The 25,592-nt window shown below is 41.3% G+C and overlaps 1 protein-coding gene across 3 annotated transcripts in view; it reads left to right on the top strand.

Annotated features, from left to right (window-relative positions):
* fut8a (fucosyltransferase 8a (alpha (1,6) fucosyltransferase)) overlaps positions 1-25,592 on the top strand; it is a 133,310-nt gene that overhangs the window by 18,015 nt on the left and 89,703 nt on the right. Inside the window, exon 1 of one of the 3 annotated variants that reach the window (XM_055171930.2) lies at positions 12,209-12,231. The exons of the other annotated variants lie outside the window; for them this stretch is intronic. The gene's annotated coding sequence lies outside the window, so the exon portion shown is untranslated. Of the gene's footprint in view, positions 1-12,208; positions 12,232-25,592 lie in introns of those variants that run through there. 3 annotated transcript variants of the gene reach the window in all.

Raw genomic sequence — 25,592 nt, 5'->3', positions numbered from 1 at the left:
GCCTGACTCTTGCGGATCTGCGGGGTCGTGTGGCGTTTCTCCGGGAACGCCGCCCTCCGTTGCTGATCACCGCTAAGAAGGCGGCTGTGAAGCTACGGAGAGACGACCTCCGCCTCACGGTGCTGAATCGGCAAGCTGGTTCGTCCAGCGGCCCTCAGCCACCGGATCCGCAACCATCTGAGGTTCCGATGGAGACGGAGAGCGCGCGTTCTGCGTCGCTTTCTACCTCTGTCGGACCTCCCGAGGATTCGGTGTCTGTCGTAACATCGGAGGGGGGGCCGTCACTTTCGGACGTGGATCCCGAGCCTCTCCCTCCTTCGGGAAGGGTTGCGGTTCCCGATCTCGACCCGGAGATGACGGCCATGCTCGCTCGGGCCGCGGAGACGGTCGGGTTGGAGTGGAGAGCTCCTCCCCCTCCCGTACCGTCCCGCCTAGACGATTGGTATTTTGGGGCTGCACGGGCTTCACAGTCTTCCCCAACCGGTACCTTTCTTTCCCGAGGTGCATGATGAGCTGACTCGGACGTGGAAAACCCCGTTTTCCTCCCGGAACCGTCCGCATCAGCCATCACCCCTCACCTCCCTCGATGGGGGGGGCCGCTAAAGGGTATGCCGGTATCCCGACAGTGGAGCGCTCGGTTGCGATGCAGTTGTGTCCTGCCGGCGTCTCCTACTGGAAGGACCGTCCTACCCTTCCCTCACAGGCCTGCAGGCATTCGTCAGCTTTGACGGAGTCTGCATATCGGGCTTGTGGGGAGGCGGCCTCTGCCATACATGCCATGGCTTTGTTGCAGGTTCATCAGGCTAAGGCTCTGAAGGACCTGCACGAGGGAGGTCACGATTCGGCGGTCTTTAAAGACCTGCGTGCGGCTACGGATCTGGCGCTACGTGCGACCAAGACCACCGCACAGGCCGTCGGTCGTGCTATGTCCACCTTGGTGGTCCAGGAGCGCCACCTCTGGCTGTGCCTTGCGGACATGCGGGATGCCGATAAAACCCGGCTTCTAAACGCCCCGGTGTCCCAGGCCGGCCTGTTCGGCGAGGCGGTGGAAGACTTCGCACAACAGGTCTCCGCCACCCAGAAGCAGACTGAGGCTCTGGCTAACATCATGCCGCGTCGGAAGAGACCAGCACCTGCCCCGTCGACGTCGGCACCTCAGTCTGCCCCTCGCCGAGGGCGTCCTGCAGCGGCGGCCGCCTCCGTTCCTCATCGGGGCCGTCCAAGAAAGCGAGGAACCGGCCGTCAGCAGCCCGCCCCGCCCGCTCAGCCCGCTAAGCCTGGTGGAAAGCGAAAATCTAAGCGGCCCTGAGATGGGCGACCTGGAGGTGGAGGGGATCGCTCTTCGGGAGATGGTGAACGCACCACTCCCCCCCCGGAGGAGGACCGGGTGGGGAATCTTTGGTTTTCTTTAATTTCTGTTCCGCCGGCTTTTCAGCCGGCACCCACAAAACCACAAAAAGAGCGAATTCCTCTTCCTCCTCCAGGTCATCAGAGGCAGTCGGGTGTGACGGATGGGCTCATAACCCTACGTTCTCCCCCTCCTCTCTCGCCAAAGGATGTGTTAAGCGCACCGAGATATCTTCATCAGAGTCTTCCCCGCGCAGCCATCCATCAGCGGAGTCAGGTGAGTGCTCATTCTCACAATACACATGTCAACGCAGCCCAAGAGAGCGCGTCATCGAGCACCGCCGTTCCGCTCGCCGCGGGTACTACGATTGTGCCGTTAATTCCCCTCGCCCGGTATCTGGAAGCTTGGCAACAACTTCCCAGTCTGTCGCGCTGGCTTTTACGCACGATCCGTCTTGGTTATGCGATACAATTCGCCCGGCGACCTCCCAAATTTACGGGCATCCGTTTCACTATAGTGAAACCCGCCGATGCGCACGTACTACGTGCAGAAATTGCTGTCTTATTGGCGAAAGACGCGATTCAGCCGGTTCCTCCAGCCGAGATGAGGTCAGGGTTTTACAGCCCTTACTTTATTGTACCCAAGAAAAGCGGCGGGTTGCGACCGATCCTGGATCTGCGCGTTCTGAATCGAGCACTTCACAAGATGCCGTTCAAAATGCTTACGCAGAAAACCATATTTCAATGCATTCGCCCACAGGATTGGTTTGCAGCCATCGACCTGAAGGACGCGTACTTTCATGTCTCAATCCTTCCCCGGCACAGGCCGTTTCTCCGCTTTGCGTTCGAGGGAAAAGCATATCAGTACAAAGTCTTACCGTTCGGGCTCTCTCTCTCTCCCCGCGTCTTCACAAAAGTGGCAGAGGGTGCTTTAAAACCTCTCAGAGAGAGCGGTGTTTGCATCTTGGCATATCTCGACGATTGGCTCATTATAGCACAGTCGCGTCAAATGCTTTGCACTCATCTAGATCGGGTGCTCAAACACCTCGCCCGTCTCGGTCTTCAGGTCAACCGAGAGAAGAGCAAACTGTGCCCGACACAGAAGATCTCTTTTCTCGGCATGGAGTTGGATTCGGTCAATCTTACAGCACGCCTCACGGAGGCGCGCGTTCAGTCGATTCTGGCTTGCTTGAATACGTTTTCGGGCAAGACTGCGGTCCCTCTGAAACAATTTCAGAAATTACTGGGGCATATGGCTGCAGCCGCGGCTGTAACGCCACTCGGTTTGCTGCATATGAGACCGCTTCAGCATTGGCTTCACGACCGAGTCCCGAGGAGAGCGTGGCTAACCGGCTTTCACCGTGTCACGATCACACCGAAATGCCGTCTCACTTTCACCCCGTGGTCAGACCCAGCGTTTCTCAGGGCGGGGGTGCCACTGAGACAGGTCTCCAGACATGCAATAGTATGCACAGATGCCTCCAACACGGGGTGGGGAGCCACGTATGGCGAGCTTGCAGCTTCAGGAGTATGGACATCACCCCAGCTGCATTGGCACATAAATTGCCGAGAACTGTGGGCTGTATATCTTGCGCTCGTCCGCTTCAGCAGCGAGTTGAGAGGCAAAGATGTATTAGTTCGCACAGACAACATTGCGACTGTTGCGTATATCAATCGCCAAGGCGGAGTGCGCTCTCGTCACATGTCGCATCTCGCCCGCCATCTCCTCTTTTGGAGTCAGAAGAATCTGAGGTCTCTTCGTGCCATTCACATCCCGGGGTCGCTCAACGTAGCGGCAGACGCGCTTTCCCGAGCAGCGCGCCCCGGCGAATGGCGACTCCACCCTCAATCGGTCCAGCTGATTTGGAGACGTTTCGGCAGAGCGCAGATAGATCTGTTTGCATCTCCAGAAACAACCCACTGTCACCTATTTTATTCACTGAACGAGGGATCACTCGGCGTGGATGCATTGGCGCACAGCTGGCCGAGAGGTCTTCGCAAATACGCATTTCCCCCAGTGCGCCTCATTGCACAGACATTGTGCAAAGTCAGGGAGGACGAGGAGAAAATTCTTTTAGTTGCTCCATATTGGGCCACCAGGAGTTGGTTTCCAGAGCTCACTCTCCTCGCGACAGCCCCTCCCTGGAGGATTCCCCTGAGGAGGGACCTTCTGTCTCAAGAAGGGGGCACATTATGGCACCCCCGTCCCGATCTGTGGAACCTCCATGTGTGGTCTCTGGACGGGGCGCGGAGGTTGTAGGTGATTTACCCCCGGCGGTATCTAACACCATCGCTGCAGCGCGAGCGCCGTCTACGAGACAGGCGTATACGCTGAAATGGAACCTGTTTGTTGTTTGGTGTACTTCTCAACGAGAGGACCCCCGAGAATGCCCGATCAATATTGTGCTTTCATATCTCCAGCACCGCTTGGAGAAGAGGCTGTCACCGTCTACTATTAAAGTAGATATCGCGGCAATATCCGCGCATCACGCACCCATAGACGGTAGATCTGTGGGTCAGCACGATCTGGTCATTAGGTTTTTAAGAGGTGCACGGAGGCTCAATCCTTCGCGTCCTCCCTCTATTCCTCCTTGGGACCTGTCCATGGTGCTGAACGCTCTCAGGGACTGCCCGTTCGAGCCTCTGCAGACGGTGAGTGTCAAGTTTCTCACTATGAAAACTTTGATGCTCCTCGCACTGGCTTCTATTAAGAGGATAGGGGATCTTCATGCATTCTCGGTCAACGATTCGTGCCTTCAGTTCGGGCCGGCTGAATCCAGCGTTACACTGAGACCCCGGCCGGGCTACGTGCCTAAAGTTCCCACCACTCCCTTTAGGGATCAAGTGGTGAACTTACAAGCTCTGCCTCTGGAAGAGGCAGACCCAGCTATGGCTTTGTTATGTCCTGTACGTGCACTACGTGTGTATGTGAATCGCACTCAAAGCTTTCGGACCTCAGAGCAGCTCTTTGTCTGTTACGGTGGTCAGCAGAAAGGGAGAGCTGTCACTAAACAGAGGATGTCTCACTGGATTGTAGACACAATCGCCCTGGCTTATGAGAAACAGGGCATTCCCTGCCCTTTTGGTTTGAGAGCCCATTCAACCAGAAGCGTGGCTTCATCTTGGGCTTTGGCTCGTGGTTCCTCGCTTTCAGATATTTGTAGAGCTGCTGGCTGGGCGACACCTAATACGTTCACTAGATTCTACAGTGTTCGTGTGGAGCCGGTATCCTCTCGAGTTCTCTCATCAGATCAGTGAGAACATCGAGGAACGGCTCCTGTGTCGGCTTGGAGCCTTTCTTTTTGGCTGCGCAGAAACCGCACCAGTATGGAAGGCCATTATGGCAAAAACTTTACAAAAAATGTTTTTTGTCTTTTTCCACCGCTTGGCGGCCGATGTTGCGGAGCATCGGCTGCCAGCCTCTCACTGGATGTATTCTTGACTATCTGGGTGAGGCTAGCGCCCACATTGCGCCCCCTAGTGGTTTCTTTGTGAGTATTTCCGTGGAAAGTTTGTGATTTACCACGTTTCCCTTAGCGGAGTTCGTTCCGCGCCTCTCTAGTGTTGCTAAGAGAGTGTATTTTTTATAGACCTCGTGTCTTTTTATCCATCACCTTAGTGGTAGACCCCTAGAGGGTTTTTCTTCCGCAGCGATCTTAGTCCCGCCTGACGAGTTCGCTTCCCAGTTCGCCTAGTCACTATCGTGGGTTAAGGAACAAGTAGTGACCGGCCTCTGCTTCAACCCCATTTCCGTTCCCTTAAAGAGGAGAGTCGGAGGGTTTACGCAGGCACTGGAAGGGTCAGCTTCAGTGGCGCTTTGGTAGGGATTCCCAATTCGTCGGTCACGACGTGACGTCGTAGTGACCGACTGAAAGGGAACGTCTCGGTTACATATGTAACCCTCGTTCCCTGAAGGAAGGGAACGGAGACGTCACGTCCCGTCGCCACAGTTTGCTGTTCCACTGCTGATCTCGGCCGGACAATTTTTTCTTTCTGGCCAGCTTTCTCAGCAAAAAATAGCTGATTTGATAACTGCACCCGCCGCTCACCAAATAGCTGCGCGGCGGGGCGGCGCCGGCAGATGCAATTATCTGCATGCCAAGTTCATTGGCGTTTTAAAGGTTTCTCGAAGCAGATAGGTCACCCGCGAAGCGGTTCCCAATTCGTCGGTCACGACGTGACGTCTCCGTTCCCTTCCTTCAGGGAACGAGGGTTACATATGTAACCGAGACGTTTTCTGTTACAAACTTTCACATAGCATCTTTAGGTTATAAAAACATAAAAAATTCTAATCCATAACTTGATTTTCAAAGATTTATTATAAAAACAGACAAAATGCAATAAATCCATGACAAGTTTTTATTAAAAATGATATAAATCTATTGAATCAATCGCCTATATAAATGTGCATTCATCTTTGCCATGTTATATTCATTTAGTTGACTAGTTGTACACACTAATTAAAAATATAAACATTAATGTCATTAATCAAAACACTTACTTTGTGATATTAAGAACACTGTCATTGCTGCGGTTATACTTGACGTCGTCGCTTAACATTTTTCACAGCGATCAGCTGTAAAATGTTTTGGTCCTGCTCGATTTTCGTTGACTTTGAGTAAAATTATGGAAAGTTTTTCATAAGATCCACTGGGGTCAATGTGTTATCATGACAGAAACTTGATGCTGTCGGCCCGGGCAAACAAGCACCCGTCTCCCGAGTGCCTATAGATGTTGATGGCTTACAATTCTTTCCCGTCACAGAAAACCATCACAGGTTTATCAATGCTATTAAAGTATTATTTTGTTTTTGTTTGTTTGGTGATCACGAAGTACATAGTAGATGAGGAAAACTAGTATTCCGTGTACTCAACGCGCCGCCATTGTTTGTTTACATTGCAATGGTGCACTGTAATCTGTGGAGGAGTGGATTTATGGTATTCTGTAGAAAAGGGGGAGTGGCGTTTATTGCATTTTGGGGAAAAAGGGAGAAAAGAAGACAGAATAACACGCCGGATATTGGATTTTGCGTAAAATTAAGAATTTACTTTTTAATACTGACCTGATATAATACTGATTCTGGCCGTTACTCATTTTTTTCAAAAATGGCGTTTATTGTAGTGTTGGGCGATATGCCCTATTTTTAGATCGTCCTATCGTCAGCCTGTGAGATCGGCGATACACGATATTATCGGGGGGCGGGGCAGTAGTTTACTAATTGTTTTATTTGTTAATTGTTACTCATTATAACAAGTCACTTGATGGGTGGACAAAAAAAACAAGACCGTAACACCGTCATGACCGCAACCTTCTTAAACCTGATGCCATTAAAGCGAGCGCGTCATTAAAACCCTAACCATGATTACTTAATAACTGTAAAAACATGCATCTGCGCACGCACACACACGTGCGCGCACATACAAACTATTCAATGCATTTATTTAGTGCTGTTGCAGAAGAAGACTACACGTGTCAAGCAGTGGTGCTCTCATGAGGTGCCTTTTTAAACGCATCGGTCCAGCGGAACGCGATCACATTTTAAACACAATCATATATTAAACACGAGGGACGTGTTGCTACAACTCATTGAAATGCGTATCATAAACTATATCATTAATACCTTGTGATCTGACTTCAGAGAGAGCGCAGCTCTCTGCACGTACGCGAGAGTGAGAGAGAGGCGCTAATATGCAGCGGGTCATATTTTAAACAAAAAGTAAAGTTTGCATCAGCTCGCATGAAACGCATTAAACTGAACAAATAAGGATTACTACTTTAGTTTATGTTTAGACTGCGGACAGACGCGAGAGCGCGTGCATGTGAGACAGAGAGAAGCGCAGCTGCTCATGACGCGGCGCGCTGGATTTAGTGGTAGAAGGAGACCAAGACGCGCGCATTAAGTGCAGGTACGTGCAAGAAGGAATTCTCTCTTTACAAGCTCTCCGCGTAAAGTGAAGCCCACAAACCCTCATGTGAGGAAAAGCATGCATTGTGGGTGTTAATATAAAACTATGATGATAATAATAATAATAATAACCATTCGCCAACTATCGTCTTGACTATCGCCATGAAAGCCTGCCATTGGCGATATGTCTGAAGATCGTCGATACACGATACTATCGTCAATCGGCACAACCCTAGTTTATTGCGTTTTGGAACCAAACTCTTCATATATATATAGAGGCCACTGCAATGTATCGGCCTATCACTAGAAGAATGTAGCAGGAAATGGTTTGTGGTTTGTAAGTATGGCTTACACTTAAAAAAAACACAGGAAAGATATTTAGTCAGTTTCATGGCGAGGTCTAGACTAAGAGGTAAGCTGGTCACTTTAGTGAGGCACTGACATGCATGGTAATCAGCATGCACAGTGATGGACATTGCGGTCGCTTCTCACTTGAGTTCGGTGCAAATGGATGTTTCGGTAATTCAACGATTTGCACGGTTTATTGGTGTGATCAGAGCGCCTTTTGTGAGCATTAACAGTCACGCATAAACAGGCTTTTCTGGATGGGGAAATTTCAGGGCAGCAGGGATGCCCTTGGGAAGCAAGCACATAGATGCTTTACGAAGTTTCAAAATGCCTTTGGCCTACCGAACGGCAAGCACTTTATGTTCTTCTGACATTACAGCATTTATTTGAGATCAGTCACAGCTATTAATTCACAGAACAGCTTCTTCTGTGCTGTTTGTGTGCCGCATTGATGTTCTTACAATTGTACTTTCAGTATGGGTCCTAACTTGTATGTTAGCGGGGAACCTACCGTGACATATACCATGTTCTAGCAGGAGGCATCCAGCGAGAGACGTGTCATTTGTCTGAATGAATCACCTCATATCCTCCTCTCATGCCGCAGACCCAACGATTTTTATAGCGCTGTGTAATTGGCCACTCTGTTTCCCATCTGTTGCCCGCTTGCTTCCTTGTCATATTGCTTCTGCTGTCCTGCCCACCCTCGGCACCGGCTGCACAATGAAGGTTTGTGGTTTTGCCAAACAAGTGACGATAGAGACAAGATCAAATAGAATTCATAATAGTCGATAAACATCCGCCAGCCGCTTCATTATCTCTATGTCTCCTTTCTAGAAGTTAGAGGTGTGGGTGCCATTTATTTCCAAGAAGAAGCCCTTTATGGTCTTGATGAGAACTTTTCCATTTCGCATTCTTGCCCTCAGCAGTGGATCAGTCTGCCGTGTTACTTGCGACTGCAAACTCCTCCACAATTCATCACAGTTTTTATGTTTCTCCTCCAGACATAGAGTTGTGGTCCATTTCATATGTGCCTGGGAGAAATAGTCCTTTGGTTCCAACCGACAGACTGTTTTATGGTTTCTTTACGATTAGTTAAGGTTAGAATTTAGGAAAGGTGTACAGTTTGATGACTGGTATAGTTTTATGGTTTGCCCTTGCAGCATATATTTTAAGTATTCTCCACAGTGTCAACAGTAGCACAACTCAGGCCGAAGACACTGCAGACAAAAGCCTATTGTCTTTGGTCTCTGATTAATTGTCTTGGAGCGATGCGTGTTGGAGGGAAAGCTCCTACGCATACTGTAGTGCATAGAGACTTCTTTCACCGTATTCTCAGGGTACATGTATGGTGTTGTCAAAGTCCTTAGGCTTGATGTGATCTTTGAGCTCATCATTTTAAGCTTTTCAAGCTGTGGGTTTGGAAAAGGCAGATTTTATATTTTGTATACAGATGTCAAGGACTCAGCGGGGTGATGTTGACTAGTGGATGCATGATAAAATTGCAGATGACAGGTTTGTTTATGCTGTGCATTTAAAAAACAATGTGAAAGATTACTTGATGTAAGAGGCTGAAAAAGGGCAGATTGAAGGGTTATTTTTAAAGGGTTACATGGGTCAGTTGAGTTTAGTACAGTTTTTGATTTTAATGCCTCCGCAGTTTATATTCCTAACACACTTAACAACATTTTTAATGATTCTTTAATATTTTAATAATGTAATAAAGCCACAGAAACTATTTGGCCCAAAAAAATGCTTCCACTTCCACCGTTTGCTGCATTTATAAACTGCATCATACTCTAAGCTGTTTTTTTATTTGATCGCATCTTTAAAAATGTTATTGTCCGGAAATCTTTATTCTGCCTTTTCACTTATTCGGCCGAACACCGAAAATGCAATTGCTATTTTCTGCTGAATAGTTTCGTAATTTCATGCCTTTGACGTGACCTTGCGCCATCAATATTAAAGATATATAATATTTTTACAGAATAACATTTACATTATATGCAGTGGAGGCAGGTGACTTCTTTTTTCGAGGGCGCTCGATGCGAAGTTCGTCACAACATGTATGTAGCCCGTAATGTGTGTGGTTCCTTTTTTCAAAATATGTGTTCTGCGCGTCGAGTGATCCCTTGTGCATCACGTGTTTTGTCAAAATAAGTGCCGGCTGCAGACGCATCTAAAGGGTTTATGATAAAAGAGACTCTCGCGTTTGCCAGATACTCGCATAATCTCATGCGTAATCAAAGTTTACTTTTAAGGGAGTGTCTTGCGTGTATTTTGTAAACGTGAGCGTCTCTTTTATCATAATCGATTTTGACGTGCATGCAGCAGGCACTTATTTAGAAAAAACACGTGATGCACATGGTTCACATGGCGCAACAAACACATATTTTGAAAACACAAGAAATACGCATGACACACTTAAGGAAACAGGTTTCAGCTGTGCCAAACGATTAGTAATTGAAGTCATGGCTGTCATGTGTTGTATATTATTAACGTTGCATTTAGAATATTTCAGTTTATGAGCCATTTTATTGCCTGGCAATTACATTTTCTTTATTAGCCCAGATCCAGGATTGCAAACCTGCTGCAGGGTTCCCACGGGTCTTTGAAATCCTTAAAAGTTTGTGAATCTGGGGAAAATAATTCAAGGCCCTGTGAAGTTTTTGAAAATATACATACATAGATACAGGTCATTGAAAGTGCTTGAATCTATTTTATGCAAGAAAAAAATCCCTGTGTAGTGTAGGATAATATCATAAAAATTCTAGACTTTTTAAGCACACATGCTAAACTGTTCGCTTTAAATGCTTATATCTTCTGTGACGCAGCGCGAGTTCCCTCAAAAGGGAACTGTAACAGTCTATCTTAAAAGGTAACACGATGTAACCTTGCTCTCACTTGAAATGTGTCCCCACATTTAGTCCTTGAATTTGAGGGTATTGGACCTGGAAAGTCCTTGAAAGGTCCTCGAATTTGAAGTTAACTAAGGTGTGGGAACCCTGGTGCTGTTTCCTGGTCTGCTACCATACCGGTACCTAGAGGATATTTACACAGGGTTCCTTCATGTGTCTTGATTCAGATTGCTTTGCTATCGGCTATTTACACGTGGCCACGTACTGTACATGAGTCAACTCTAAACTGTTATATTATGTCATCTAATCTGATACCGTTCCTCTGCCAAATACAGTATAACAAAGTTCACTTCCATGGTGAATGCTAGGTGGGGAAATTGTTGCTCTCGTAGGCACACATGGCAGTTAGTGTTTGAGTATTATGGTTGCTTCATTCATATATCTATGAGTTACATTGATGAAGCAACCAGAATTATATATTTTAAATTGCTAATTGTGTTTTGTACAGAAGTACATTAAAGGGGATATATCATGAAAATCTGACTTTTTCCATGTTTTAGTGCTATAACTGGGTCCCCAATGTTTCTATTAACCTAGAAAATGTGAAAAAGAACAACCCAGTAACTTAGTTCTGGTAAACCATTCTCTGCGAGCATGTGAAAAAATAGGTCATTGAAATTTGGCTCCCCTTGTGATGTCAGAATGGGATTATACCGCCCCTTAATCTGCACTATCCAACCACGGCACTGCTATTTGGTGCAGAGATCAGCTCATTTGCATTTTAAAGGACACACCCAAAAATGGCACATTTTTGTTCACACCTACAAAGTGTCCATTTTAACGTGTTATAAATTATCTATATGGTATTTTGAGCTAAAACTTTACATGCGCACTCTGGGGTCACCAAAGATTTATTTGACATCTTAAAAAAGTCTTGTGAAATTTACCCCTTTAAGAATGCTCAGGGATTTTATTTCTTACATTTCTTTATATAACGAAAAAACGTATGTAAACTTATATTTTTCAGACTATATATGCACTCTAAAAAAATTCTGGGTTATTTTCAACTCAGCGCGGGGATCAAAAAGGGACAAACCCAGCTGTTGGGTTAAATTAACCCTGAAAATTTTTACATTTGACCAAACAATGGGTTAAAACAACCCAGCATTTTGGGTTGGAACACAAGGTCCATCTTTTTTTGACTTGTAAATCATTTTTTAGAATGTGGGCTGCTTTTGATTCAGATGTTTGATTAGGTGCGTCTGTGCCTCATTTTATTAACAAATATTTTAAGAGATTTTGAGTAGCCTATCACATAATCCTGAATGAAGCTAGAGAGCAGCAGTGATCAGTCGGTAGCGCTGTGGCTATACTCATCCTTTCAGCTCAGTACGACCACCCTCCGCCAACTGCCTTCAAACCAATATAACCATCTCCAAATCAGCTTGAATCTCTGCCCAAAATCTACTGAAAACCATCTGTCAGACAGATTCTCTATAACACACAAGAACACACCCTCAAATCTGTCGCTAAGGCATTACCAATTGTCGGTTTGCTTCAGTCTTTCTTGGTCACTGCATAGACTAGGTTCTTCCACCAGCCAAATTACACTTGCACACATGCAGTAATTTGGTGCAGAATGGTAAGGGCCTAATGATGCTGAAACTCATCACCCCCGTGATGAAAAGACTTGCATGTAGAGTGGAGTGTGAAGATGTGCAAGCACCATCAGGCCCAGCGCTGAGTGAACTTCTCCTGGGTCTTGTCTGGCATAAGGTCTGCTGTATTTTTATCTTTATTATTCTGTCATTTATGTGGTAAAACTTGCATTAAGGATCTGCAGAGCAATTGCAGTTGCATGATGGAGTTAGGACTGCCTGATGAAAAAATAAAAAGAACTGCCAGATGTTTTGAGATCATAAGTAACACATAGAAAATATATGTTGTTGATTGCAATATAAGCAAGTCAGACTATTATGTAAACTGTGCAAACGTCTTAGGCCACCATGCCACCATTATATTTGTTATTTTTGCAGTGGTATAGTAAGTAGGGCTGGTCCGAATACTAAAAAAGTTTTTTCTGCTTTAGGAGGTGGGGGCTAAACATATTTTTCAAGAATCTTTGTGTGTCTGCTGTTTGCATTTTTGATATGTCCAGTGTTGGGAAAAGTTACTTTTAAAAGTAATGCATTACAATATTAAGATACTTCCCAAAAAGTAACTAATTGCGCTTCTTAGTTACTTTTAATGGAAAGTAATGCTTCTGTTACTTTTAAAGGAATAGTCTACTCATTTTCTATATTAAAATATGTTATTACCTTAACTAAGAATTGTCGATACATCCCTCTATCATCTGTGTGCGTGCACGTAAGCGCTGGAGCGCGCTGCGACACTTCGATAGCATTTAGCTTAGCCCCATTCATTCAATGGTACCATTTAGAGATAAAGGTAGAAGTGACCAAACACATCAACGTTTTTCCTATTTAAGACGAGTAGTTATACGAGCAAGTTTGGTGGTACAAAATAAAACGTAGCGCTTTTCTAAGCGGATTTAAAAGAGGAACTATATTTTATGGCGTAATAGCACTTTTGGGAGTACTTCGACTCGCCTGAAAAGTCCGCTCCCCTTCTCACTCTCATAATGGGAGAGGGAGGGTGTTACTGCGCCGAGTCGAAGTACTCCCAAAAGTGCTATTACGCCATAAAATATAGTTCCTCTTATCGACTTCTTGCATGGCGAGTTCCTGCTTGGCAGAGGTTCTGCATTAACGTTAATAATTAGGGGTGTCACAGTTCTCCAAATCCTTGATTCGATTACATTTTTGATTCTAAGGTCACGATTTGATTCGTTTTTACTTTTTTTTACGTGACATGCGGGCGTTGCAGCATCGACGATCCCATTTTTTAATTTGAAGTTTGAGGTGGTGACTTAATTTCGATCGATTGCAATTTAAAATCGAAATCGTGACACCCTTATTAATAATGCTGTAAAAAATTATTCAAATCTCAAAATTGAAAATCGAATTTTAACCCCCCGAACGAATATTCAAATAATCAAATATTTTGATCCAGCCCTAATACTGAGCATAAATAATTATTTCTCAGTAGCTTTATTAGAATACAACCAGAAAATACATCGACAATCAAACAATAAATATCAAACAATCTGAAAGTTTGTAAAGTTTACTGAGAGCAATGTTCTATATTTGTATAATCAAATGAAATATAAACGACTTCCTGTCAAGCAAATTTTATCACCTGTGGGTTGAAAGCCTTTTGGGTACATGGCAATAATGTCATTTAATAAACAGACCATCGATCTTTTCTTTTGCAAATTGCATTATCTACTCCTCGTTATATGAATGATGTCGCCTCTATCAGATAACCTGTGTGCATATTGTGCAAGCCTATTTCTCAAAGGATTCAGCTAGGTGGTAATTTGTTTGTTAAATTCACAACTTTTAATCGGTGGTGCTTTCAAGGCAAAATCTGTAAACATATTCTTCTTTTTGAGAAAGTGCATAGTCCCATGGCTTTTGTATTACACACATGAATGATACCTAAAATCTTTCGGCTTATCAGGAAGAGGTGTGCTGTAACTTTTCTGAGTGGTTGGATCTTCGATGTGCACCTAGCAGATGCATGAGGTGATAAATCCATTGGAATTAATGTAAAAAGGGATCAATATCTCTGATTCAGACACAGTTATTCAATAACACCATATCACCTTCCTACCCACACCACAAAATTTTAGGAGAGCAGAGCATGTCAATTAAAATGACCCTGTTAAATCATGATACTACTGTATAATATTGTAGACATGAACCATTTTGGCAGGCTACAATGTAGAGAGGCCAAGCATAACATTGCGGTGCCAGTTTTTCATATCTAGTTTTTTTATTAGAATTATGATCTGTAAAGAGCTCTGCCAATCTTTATACTGGTGCATGTAGCTTGTGGTCGCCTCTTTTATATTAACAGATAGTCTTGTTTCTTCTGCCTACTCTTGTTTCTCAAGCATTTAATTTACTTGTGTGTGGGTTGTGTGCTCAGAGGCCTGATATTGTTGTCATTTGTCAAACAAGACACTATTCATCTAGTCGTTCTGTGTAAGCTGTATGCAGATTTGATACAGATTTGACCTCCAATACAGTACATAGAAGTCACTAGCAAGCCCATAACACCAAGCAGCTGGTCGAGCTGCTTTGGGGATGCTTTAATTATAAATAGTAAGTTACAATAAATAAATACCGACAGTCTTACTGGTTTAACCTGAGGATTGGCACCTGGCTAAGTCGCACAATAATAAAGACAGAACTGAGATTAAACATTAACATGCATGCTATGTGATAAGTACACACCTTGTTAAAGTCCCTGTAAAGTCAAATATTGAATGTGTTCTGAGTTTGTCACACCACCCAATCAAATTTGATTGATGCTGTTCAGTACTACATAGTTTACAGTCTTTTTGGTGTGTTTTAGCAATGCATTTTTAACATTTATAAGGTGTTTACAAACAATTTTCAAGACTTTTCACAGATGACAACTTTTTGGAAAACAGGGAATTAATTCAACAAAGCCTGAGATCCAAAGATTAAGATTTTGCCTTCTACATCTACGTACAATACCCGTATTAAAAACATAAATATAGATTCAATTTAAGTTGATAGGCGTTATAATAAATCTATGGGTGATTCTCATGAAACCATTAAAACATCATGTCACTAATGATTTTTTATATAAAATGTGTAATATAGTAATATTAAAAATAATCAGAATAAAGACTGTAGACTGTTTTCTGTTTCCTTGCACAATGTGTGATTTCAACATAAGAATTAATAATTTTTCAATTTTATTGCATTTTCTGCTGAAATTCTCATTACCGCAATGCGTCCGGCTGTGTTTGATCGTGTGTTATGTTGTAATTTAAACTAAGTAACAAAAATTTTTTAAATGGTTGTAAATTGTGGAAGGTGTTGCGGAAATGAGATAACTAAAACAAAATTAAAAATAAAATTAATTTAAAAAATATATTTTAGAATTCCAATTTACTGTGCATGACTATTAATAATCCTTTTTTAAAATGTGAAAATATATTAGCTTTTCTAACAGTGTTGATGTTTTCAGACTGTTGCTGCGGTAATGAGATTTTTTTTAAGACTTATTTTCGAAATTATGTTACAAAAAGTGTTAAATAATAAGTAAAAGTATATAGTCCCGTATAATTTTTTATATAAAATGTGTAATATAGTAATATAAAAAATCATCAGAATAAAGACAATACTGTTTTCTACCTTGCACAATGTGTGATTTTAACATAAGAATTAATTTTTTTTTTTATTGCATTTTCTGCTGAAATTCTCATTACCGCAATACGTCCAGCTGTGTTTGATCGTGTGTTATGTTGTAATTTAAACAAATTAACGCAAAAATATAAAAAAAATTGTTGTAAATTGTGGAAGGTGTTGCGGTAATGAGATAAATAAAAGAAAATAAAAAAACTGTTAAATAAAAAATAAATATTTCAGAATTTCAATTTATTGTGCATGAATAATCCATTTTTAAAAATGTGAAAATATATAAGCTTTTCTAACAGGGTTGATGTTTTCAGACTGTTGCGGTAATGAGATTTTTTAAGATTTATTTTCGAAATTATGTTACAAAAAGTGTTAAATGATAAGTAAAAGTATATAGTCCCACATAGTCCAGACTTTGTTTCTAATGTCTGGTGGGGAAAAAAGTAAATTTAAAGGAACAGTATGTAAGAAATGTATATCAATTAATCATAAAATGGCCCTGATATGAAATCATTTTCATTTCAAATACTTATATCACTGACAACATGCGCTGGCCAGGATATTGTCATTTAAAAAGTGGAGTTGCAGCCCTCAACTCATGTTTATGTTGTCATTTTGTGTATTGGCCACCAGTTGTGTGATTGCAGTACCAGTTTTAGCCACAAGTTTTGTGATTGCAGTACCAGTTTTGGCCACAATCCTACATACTGTTCCTTTAAGCATGTTTTACATTTTCATGTTTGACAATTTTAAAACCAAGTTTTCGTGAAAATCACCTCAAATCGTGTTCACAAAAAGCTCCAAAAAATGTTAAACGTTTTGAATGAAAAACGAAAAACTTAGAATAGCTGTAGCCTGCATTGTGTGCTGTCCAATATTTACCCATTATGGGTCAAAAATAACCCAACCATTTTTAAAGTGTGTATATTAGTACATGTTAACGATATGCAAAAGGTACATACCCCAAAGTAAACGATGACGCGAGTTATCGTCTGCAACGTAAATCTCTTTTTTTTGGACCACAACAAACACAGTATTAATCGGTCTTAAATTCTTACCTTCGGTAATCGGTCAATATGAGCATCCCTAACACAGCCCATATTAAAACTTTCCACTCTCTCCTAATCCTGGTAAGCTTTGCTGATTCAGTATTAATGCTTGCTGCTCTCTAACATAATTTCTAAAAGTGTCTTAGAGCCACAAGAACATAATCTTACTTTTCTTTTTCATTTCGTTCAATCAATATATTTGAATATGACTATTGATTTTTTTGTTTTTTGAAAAACTGCTGTTCACTTCAGCTGGCAAGTTCTTTAGTAGTATGGATGCCAAACCAACGGCATAAACGGTTTAACAACCAGCCTTACCACAGGATGAATACGGAACAAATTGGTGAACGTGGCCTGAGGAGAAACCGCATTTAGCTGAGTTTATTCTTTAGCACACTTCCCACCAGCGCCCTCTCTTCTGTCAAACTGCCTTCAACTCCCCAGGGCATTGCTTTTCTAGGAACATAAGAGCTTCTTACTCTCATCAGCATATTCTTAAAACCGACTACAGAGCCCTAATTACACAACAGACATTGCTTGACATAATGCTCAAAGGCCCTACTAGCAGCACTATGCATTGGAGTTTGTTGCGTATGTATGCATGCAGCCATACATTAATTAACTGGTGCTGCAAATTTATACTGTCAGCAGCTTTATTAGCAGGTTTTTATAACACCTCACCTTTACCGGACGTGTCTGTTTACACTGACTGAATGTGTCAAAGATGCAACCTTATTAGAAGGTTCAGAAACTAACCAATCAGCAGTAAGCTTAAGTTGTGCATGATGGATTAAACAATAAAATTTGTTAATAGTAGTGCTGGGCAATTTGATCAGAAATCTATATTGGCCATTATTTTTAGGATTGTAGTAGTTTTATGGTTTAGCACTTTTTCAGAACAAAATACCTTTGGATTGTCCCCTTAATTAAAAACAAATGCTTAGTTTGTGGTTCATTATTATTTTTAATGAAAACAATAAAAAGTGCACTGACAAACCTTGTTGCACTCAATTTTTAAGTTTAATCAACTTTCAATCAACAATCAACAATTCATTTCCACTTTCTTGACTAGTGAGTAGGCATGGGGCAGTATGACCCCGGATTTCCACCGACTGCGGAACGGCTGCAGATTGGCTCCGCTGCGTTACGGCTCTGCACTCCGCCGTCCGCCAATACCCACCAGTTCTGTATTTGTTGCAGAGCGGCTGCGTGGTGAAGTGACACGTGATGATCGCGCGATATCTAGTTCCGTCTCCGCCCATTATGACGTTAAATTATGACGTTTTGCTGGACCATCCCAGATCACAACACGAGATCTCGCGAATTCAGGTATGATCAGGCGATATAGTCATGGCTCTGCCCTGCGGAGCTGTCCGGCATCCGTCAAAAATAAAAGCTCTGCGTATTTGTCCGGAGGGCTGCGGATGGCCGGAGCTGTGACGGATTCGGAGCGCAGTCAGTGGAAATACACACATTGACTTGAATGGAAACCGATTGACTCCGCTGCCGTTCCGCAGTCGGTGGAAATCCGGCGTGAGATTTTGGCGGTATGATAACCTTAAGCGAAAATACCACGGTTTCGTGGTGTTGCAGTATTGCAACACTAAAATGTGTTATTTTCAAATGTCTGCATATACATTCAACAACTTTTCAACTGGACACAATACATTTTATTTTTAAGCAACATACAACATGCATGCCAGACAAATATAAGGCCTTAGGGACCAGTCACACCACAAGCGTTTATGGCAGTTGCAGGCGCCTTTTTTGAATGATATTCTATGGGCAGGGCGCGTTTGCGCGCTGAGCGCCTTGCGGTTTTTTGCCGCCTGCCGCGCACGCGTTTTTGAAGGAGCGCTGAGAGCGGAGAAGCGCCCGACGTCATTCGTGTCTTTCCATTGTCCAATCGAATGAGGGGAGAGGCGGGCCTTACATTGTGGTAAGGGAAGTTTACAGTTGCTTTGAAGAACCGGACTCCACTCGCTCACTCTCTCCTGTGTGTTTGTGCACCTCTCACCCTCAAACAAGGTCAGAGCAAGCGTCCTCTTTTTTAAGTTTCTGCTAATAAGACAGTTAACAGCAAAAGAGCACTCACGCTTCAATATTTGATTGACAAGACAGCTGACTCGATGGTTGCTTAGCAATATGAAAAGCAGCGTCGCACTGCTTTTTTTTTTAAAAGGCAGTGCGTCGCGCCTTGCATTTGCAAGCGTTTAAAGCGCTTTTGGTGTGACTGGCCCCTTAAATTATAATATTCTTTCAAAAAATTATACAATTAAAATGTATTCATTGTAATAATATTAAATGTAAACTATATTTCTTGCACTATATACTTTTTCTAGAGAATTGCTATTTTTATGAGCTATTATTATTATTTTTTTTCATTTAATTTTATTTTTGTAATTATTATACTGAAATAAACAGGTAATAAATATTTTTAGGCACTGTAGTTTTCCTCACTCGTTTCTACTCCTGCCATATTTATTTTCCACTTTCCACTGTAAGCCGCTAGTTTCACCTTTGTGCCAGCACTCTAACCAATAGTATAACAGTATAAGACCTACTTGGCGGGTATTTTAGCTAGGCACCTTCTGATTGGTCTAATTTGGACAATCTAAGCATGTAACACACAAATGATAGACACATAAAATAAATTTAAGTTATCTTAATATCTTAATAATAAAATCTCTGTAATATGGATACCACATACACTGATATTACGATAACGATAGTTTCCCAATATGTAGCACAGCCCTACTCACTAGTCAATAACTCCTCAAGAGTCAAGAAAGTTGAAATAATTTCTAAGTTCAAGTTAATTAAAATTAAAAATAAAAAATAGTATTTTTTAAGTGTAGGCTACTAACTTTGCTGCCGTACCATGGGTGCTATTATGCAGTGCCCGTAAATAGTCCCCAGCTATTGAAAGTTAAATAGTCCAAGGGGACTATTTTCGGGCACTGTGTAATACCATTGCGCCTGCTGCACCCATGGTACAGCGGCAAAGTCCTTGATTATTACGGCAGAATGAGAGTATAGTTCCTAGCCATATCAGCCTAGAAAATCACAAATTTTAATTTTCCATTGGTCTTAGTACATGATGTATCTACAGAAGAGTCAAGTTTTAAATAAGAAAAATATCCAAACTCTTTGGTCATTTTTGAGCACGATGCTAATGGTCTAATCAGATTCAATGGATTAGCTATGCTAAAAGTGAAACCACGAGACCTGGAGATCAGCTGAAGGGATTCCAAAATAGTAAAACTCAATTGTTTAATTCTAGAGGAGCTGGAAAATAAGCCTATTTTCAAAAATGTGGAGTTTCCCTTTAAGCAAAGTCATGTTACTGGAAATATATATGTGGCTTTGAAATTTACATTAGCTGCATTGTGCTTTAATTCTTACCATAATGTTTATAATTGAAACCAGCACTCCCACTTATTACTGGCACATCCTTATAATAATTCCCCTAGCTGCATGACTTAAACTTCTCATCTGCACTGCCTGCTGGAGTTTTAAGAGACAGCACAGCATCTCTTTTACACCGTCTGTTGTTAGAGAGCGTTTGGAAATGTACTGTATGCTCTGTGTGTAATATTGCACACTTGCGCTTCTCAGCATTTGGTTCATAGCTATTAAACATTCATTTGCAGGGCTTAGAGGAAAAGTTCACCCAAAAATGAAAATTCTGTCACTATTTACTCCCCCTTATCTTATTACAACTCAGATTTTATCCTTTATTTAACACAAAAAAATGTATTATAATGGGTACCTGGTTCATGTGACTCCAGCACTATATTTCAAGTCGTCTGAAGTCAAATAATTGCTTTGCAACAGCCTGATATTCAAGTCATTATTCACTGATAATTTTCCCCTCCACTGAGCTGTCAAACGTCACAATCATTCAGTCAGTGAGAGCTGAATCAATGCGGTTTATAAATGAAACATTCAGACCAGTTTTGTGAACTAGATCAACCAATTCATTAAAGAAGGCAACTCAAAAGAACATTTTGTTCACACATTTGGACAGTTCTACTTCTATAATAAATATTCAAAGAAGAGCTAATGCACATTAAAGGGTGTAGAAAAACTTGCAGGTATCGCACACTGAATGTCCACATTCAATACCGCAAACTTAGACAGACTCTACTTCCAGATGCAAAATATGCATTAGCAGCCTATGTTAATCATTAATGATTTTGGACAAATATGATGTTATTTAATGTTAAACAATGTGAGTGGCGCCTTGTGTGTGGTGTGTGTACATTCATAGAAAATAATGTGTTGGATTTCCAGAGACATGGCGCAACGCAGCGCTTCTTGCCCAGTTTTTAACCCCCATAAAAGTCTTATATAGTAGAACATTAATAATATTGATAAAGTTGATAAAGTCAAAAAGGGACAAACCCAGCCATTGGGTTAAATTAACCCAATATATCTTTATATTTCACCCAACAATGGGTTAAAACAGTGCTTCTCAAATAGTGGGGCGGGACCCCCAGGGGGGGCTTGAAGCGACACCAGGGGGGGCGTGCGAGACCTCGGGGAAAATACTTTTTCAGGAAGTGATTTTTTTTGCACCGTCACTTAAAGACATTACACCCCAATCACGCTGATAAGCCGCTTGAGTTTTTAATTATTATTTATTGATTATATTTAATTTAATTTTTCAGTATCAAATGGTCAAAAAATATTATACTTTAAATAAGGATTGATTTTTTTTATTTCAGGCAAATTAATGCATTTTTAAGTATTTTTCTGTTACAGACTAAAAAACAATGTTAATAAAGTTTTTCTTTGTTGTAAGTTGATCGATATTTCTTTTTTTGTGTTTTCTTTAATGTTAATAAGGATACAATGTTTTGCAGATGTGCAATTTTATAGACAAATTATACTATTTACAGTCACAGCGGAGAGTTGGGGGGGGGAGGCGCGAAATGTTTACTTCTTCCTAGGGGGGGGGGGGGGGGGGGGGGCGTGACAGAAAATAATTGAGAAGCACTGGGTTAAAACAACCCAGCATATGTTAAATTACTGGGTTTGTCCCATTTTGATCTGGATTTTGATATGGAAATGAATTCCCAGAATAATATCATTTTTTTGTGTTGCACAGAAGAACACCGGTTTTGTAAACAATTTCTAGAAATGTAAAAAAATACTGATGTAAAATAAAAAAAATATTTTACATGTAAGTGCAGTTTTGTTTGCATAAACATCAATAAATATTTTGGGTTGTGAGATAAATGTTCATCTAGTTAAAAAAAAACACAAGTGAGTAAACCAGATTTTCATATAAACACAAATCAGCAAGTCATCTGCGTATGTTGTGAGAAATCGGGTGTACTTTATGACCCTGCAATTGCGGAAGAAACAAACAGTGTAGAGAGCATCTTTAAACTCATCAGTTTGCATAATTGAATGAAAAATGAATAGAAAAGATGGATCTGTCTAAAGAAATATTAAGTAAACATGTGTCAGTACAAATAGATTTTCGGAAATGTGATTTTTTTATTTATTTAAATTCAATCAGTGAGGCACTGTCATCACAAACATATGGAAGCAGACGTGAATGAATGTGTTTGTCTCACTTTATTGCTTAAATTGGATGATGCCGGACAAGGGTTTTCGAGCCGTGACACTGGCACAGTTAAACGGTAATAAAAAATGACACGGTCGGTAATACTAACCGTTGGACATTTTTATTGCGGTTAATAGGGCTGTCACAATGATTAAATAATAATTTCCGATCACCGCAATGATTGCACATCTCTCTAAAAACACAAGGGGGAGCTGCAGCGCCTGTATAAACGAGACAGTATCAGATTACTTTTAAAAATGTGTATAAATATTTACTGTCAGATACACCTTTAAAGATTTAATTTAAATAATCACAACAATATGTGACAATTATTTCATAAACAAAAAATGTATGAGAATTAAATGTCAAAGCAATAAACAGGCAATTAATCGTTATAATTGTAACAATTTATCAGTCCCTCCAGAAAAACGCGATTGTGCGATCGCGCAATATATTGCATAATCAGCCAAAGTCTGCATATTTATGCGGGGCTGCATTTTTTCCAAATACGACGCACTTTCGCCGCATTAATTACATATATGCGGGGCTTGCATGATTTCATAATCTCCGCATTTTCATAGCAAAAAGTCACATATATATTAGCAGAAAGTTGAAAAATGTTGCATTTACTTCCCAAAAGCGCAGCCGTGTCCTCTATTGCCATGGGAACGTTATGAAGTGACGTGATTATGTGACGTGAACATCATTGCGGCTTTTGCAAGTTTCTGCAATTTTCGCAAATTCCCGCAATTCCATCGCATAAATTGCATAAATATCCCACATATTCCATCGCATTTTTTAAGAAAACGTGCCGCAAAATCGAGGATTTTTGCCTGCAACAATCACAAAAAAACTCAGCGTTTTTCTGGAAGGACTGATTTATTAAACAATTAACCGTCAGCCAAATTTCATAATCGTGACAGCCCTTAACCATTAAATCGGTAATCGATACATCTCTATTGGAACCATGATAGTGGTGACTAAAAAAATTTAATTATAGAATATTCCCTCTTTCAAACATTATGGAGTAAAATATTTCTTTAAGATTTGTATGTGCATTACTATTGCATAAACAAAAATTGTAAACTTAATGTTTATGAATGTGTCTATAGGAAGAAAAAAGGAAGAAATCTGACTTTTTTCCAAACAAGTTTTTGTTTCAGACTATTTCAGTCCACTCTGCACTTTTCTCTCTCTCTCTCTACTTCCTTTTTCTTTGAATCACTCGATCATCCGTGGAGTACCTCAGAAACACACACAAAACACACTAAAGAACGTGTGCTGCATGCACATTGGACGATGTTTTGCCATCTGGCTCTAAATATGCAGACAGTAAATTATTTCTTTTTTATTGTAAAGCAAAATTGTCCGTTTTGGATCGCTGAGCGTGGCTTTCTCACTGATGGCCGATTAATTGCTTTTGTGCTTAGATGTTCCAAGGACTTGGTTTTGTCACTGTCACTGCTGATGTCACAACATGACATAGATCACCAGCCCGTGACTTAAATTGCCAACTCACTGCTGTCAATCGTGGCACATGTCAAGCTAAATGTATACCGAACCCCCTGCCGTTTAAATAGCATTGATGTTTTGCAGTCTTTACCCTGGAGCTTTAGGTCTTGTACAATCTAAAAAAAAATGCACAGCAGGTATTACCTGAGAAAGATCTCTTGTCATTTTCATATACACTTTGAATGAAACGAAAGCATGTTTGTTAAAGGCTGTGAGTGTGTTTGTGAGGTGCTGGTGTAGCAGTATAAAAGGCTGCCAACAACACCCACTGCTTTTGACCTCTCCAGGAGATGCATTCATCCAGAAATGCCCATCTGTGCTTCTACCTCTCCGGCGAGATCCGTGTGGATGCGCTTATACCTGGCAGCCCCACACACATTTACAGGGCGAAGTAGCTGCAGGAGTGTTTGCGTTTCCCCTCCGCCCCATCCCTGCACGCTTATAGAAAAGGTGAAAATCTGCAGCTGCCGCACAGCGTGAAGAGGAACCGATTACAGTGGTGCCCATCACAACCCCACTGACACTTTACCTTTCCTTTCACCTTTGATCCCCAACACTGCTGACTTGGTGCAAGTTAAAGGCTGTGCTCAGCAGTCAGCGCTTCTAATGAGATTGATGACATTTGCTTCGATTTCTGCATGTGCTCTGCAATCGCACTTAGTACTGCCAAACTCAAAGACATGGAACCCAAATCAAGCATCTCTGGAGGCTTATTCACACTGAATTTTTTGTTGCAACAAGTTGTGAAAGCACAACAATGCATCTCTTTAAATCCCTTCTCAGTAAATCGGAAAATGTGTTCTGTGTTGATACAACAGTGATTTTAGGAGTTTCTTTTTTTTGTTTTGGGTGCTGAACATCTTTTCCAAACAATCATGTGACCCAACATTTAATAATGATAAAATCAGCCATGAAGGTGAAAAAGTGACGTTAGCAAATAAATTGTAGACAAAAAGCAAATGCAGCCTAGTGGTACACTAATAAAAGTGAAAAGTTGGATAAACTTAAAAATTACTTCAATTGGTAACACTTAAAAATAGGTTTATTACCTAAAGTGTAACTAAAGTAAAATTTTAAGTTACAAAAAAAATAATTTTTATGTGTTACCAATTGAAGTAATTTTTAAGTTAAACTCTTCTTTTTTTACAGTGTAATATTATGCATTACTGTATTTGTTTAAGTCGTTTTGTGAGGGCCATTTACACACATTGTTTTCAACTGAAATCTTTAAATTAGTTTTGGCCGCTCATTTATATCAACAGCGTTTTAGGGGCCTAAAAATGCAAGTGGTTGTGCAAAATTTGTAAAAAATTATATCATTATCGTCTTCATGTTAATGACAAAAACATAAATTAGTGAAAACATTGACGTCATGCGCTTGTGTATTACGTGTTCAATCATAATGTGACATTGCCAAAATACAGCACAGTCGTTTTGCGGATCCGTGTGAACAGGGATCGTATTAACTATGTCATTGCAAAACACGAAGGAAAGAAGAGTTTTCTGAAAATGAAAAGTAATAAGGTTAAAGGGACACTCAACTTTTTTTGATAATATGCTCATTTTCCAGCTCCCCTAGAGTTAAACATTTGATTTTTACCATTTTGGAATCCATTCAGCTGATCTCCAGGTCTGGCGGTACCACTTTAGCATAGCTTAGCATAATCCATTGATTCTGATTAGAACATTAGCATCACGCTC

This window comes from Misgurnus anguillicaudatus, chromosome 7 (genome assembly GCF_027580225.2).
Source record: "Misgurnus anguillicaudatus chromosome 7, ASM2758022v2, whole genome shotgun sequence".
Lineage (NCBI taxonomy): Eukaryota > Metazoa > Chordata > Actinopteri > Cypriniformes > Cobitidae > Misgurnus > Misgurnus anguillicaudatus.
This window is presented reverse-complemented; position numbering and strand designations above follow the sequence as displayed.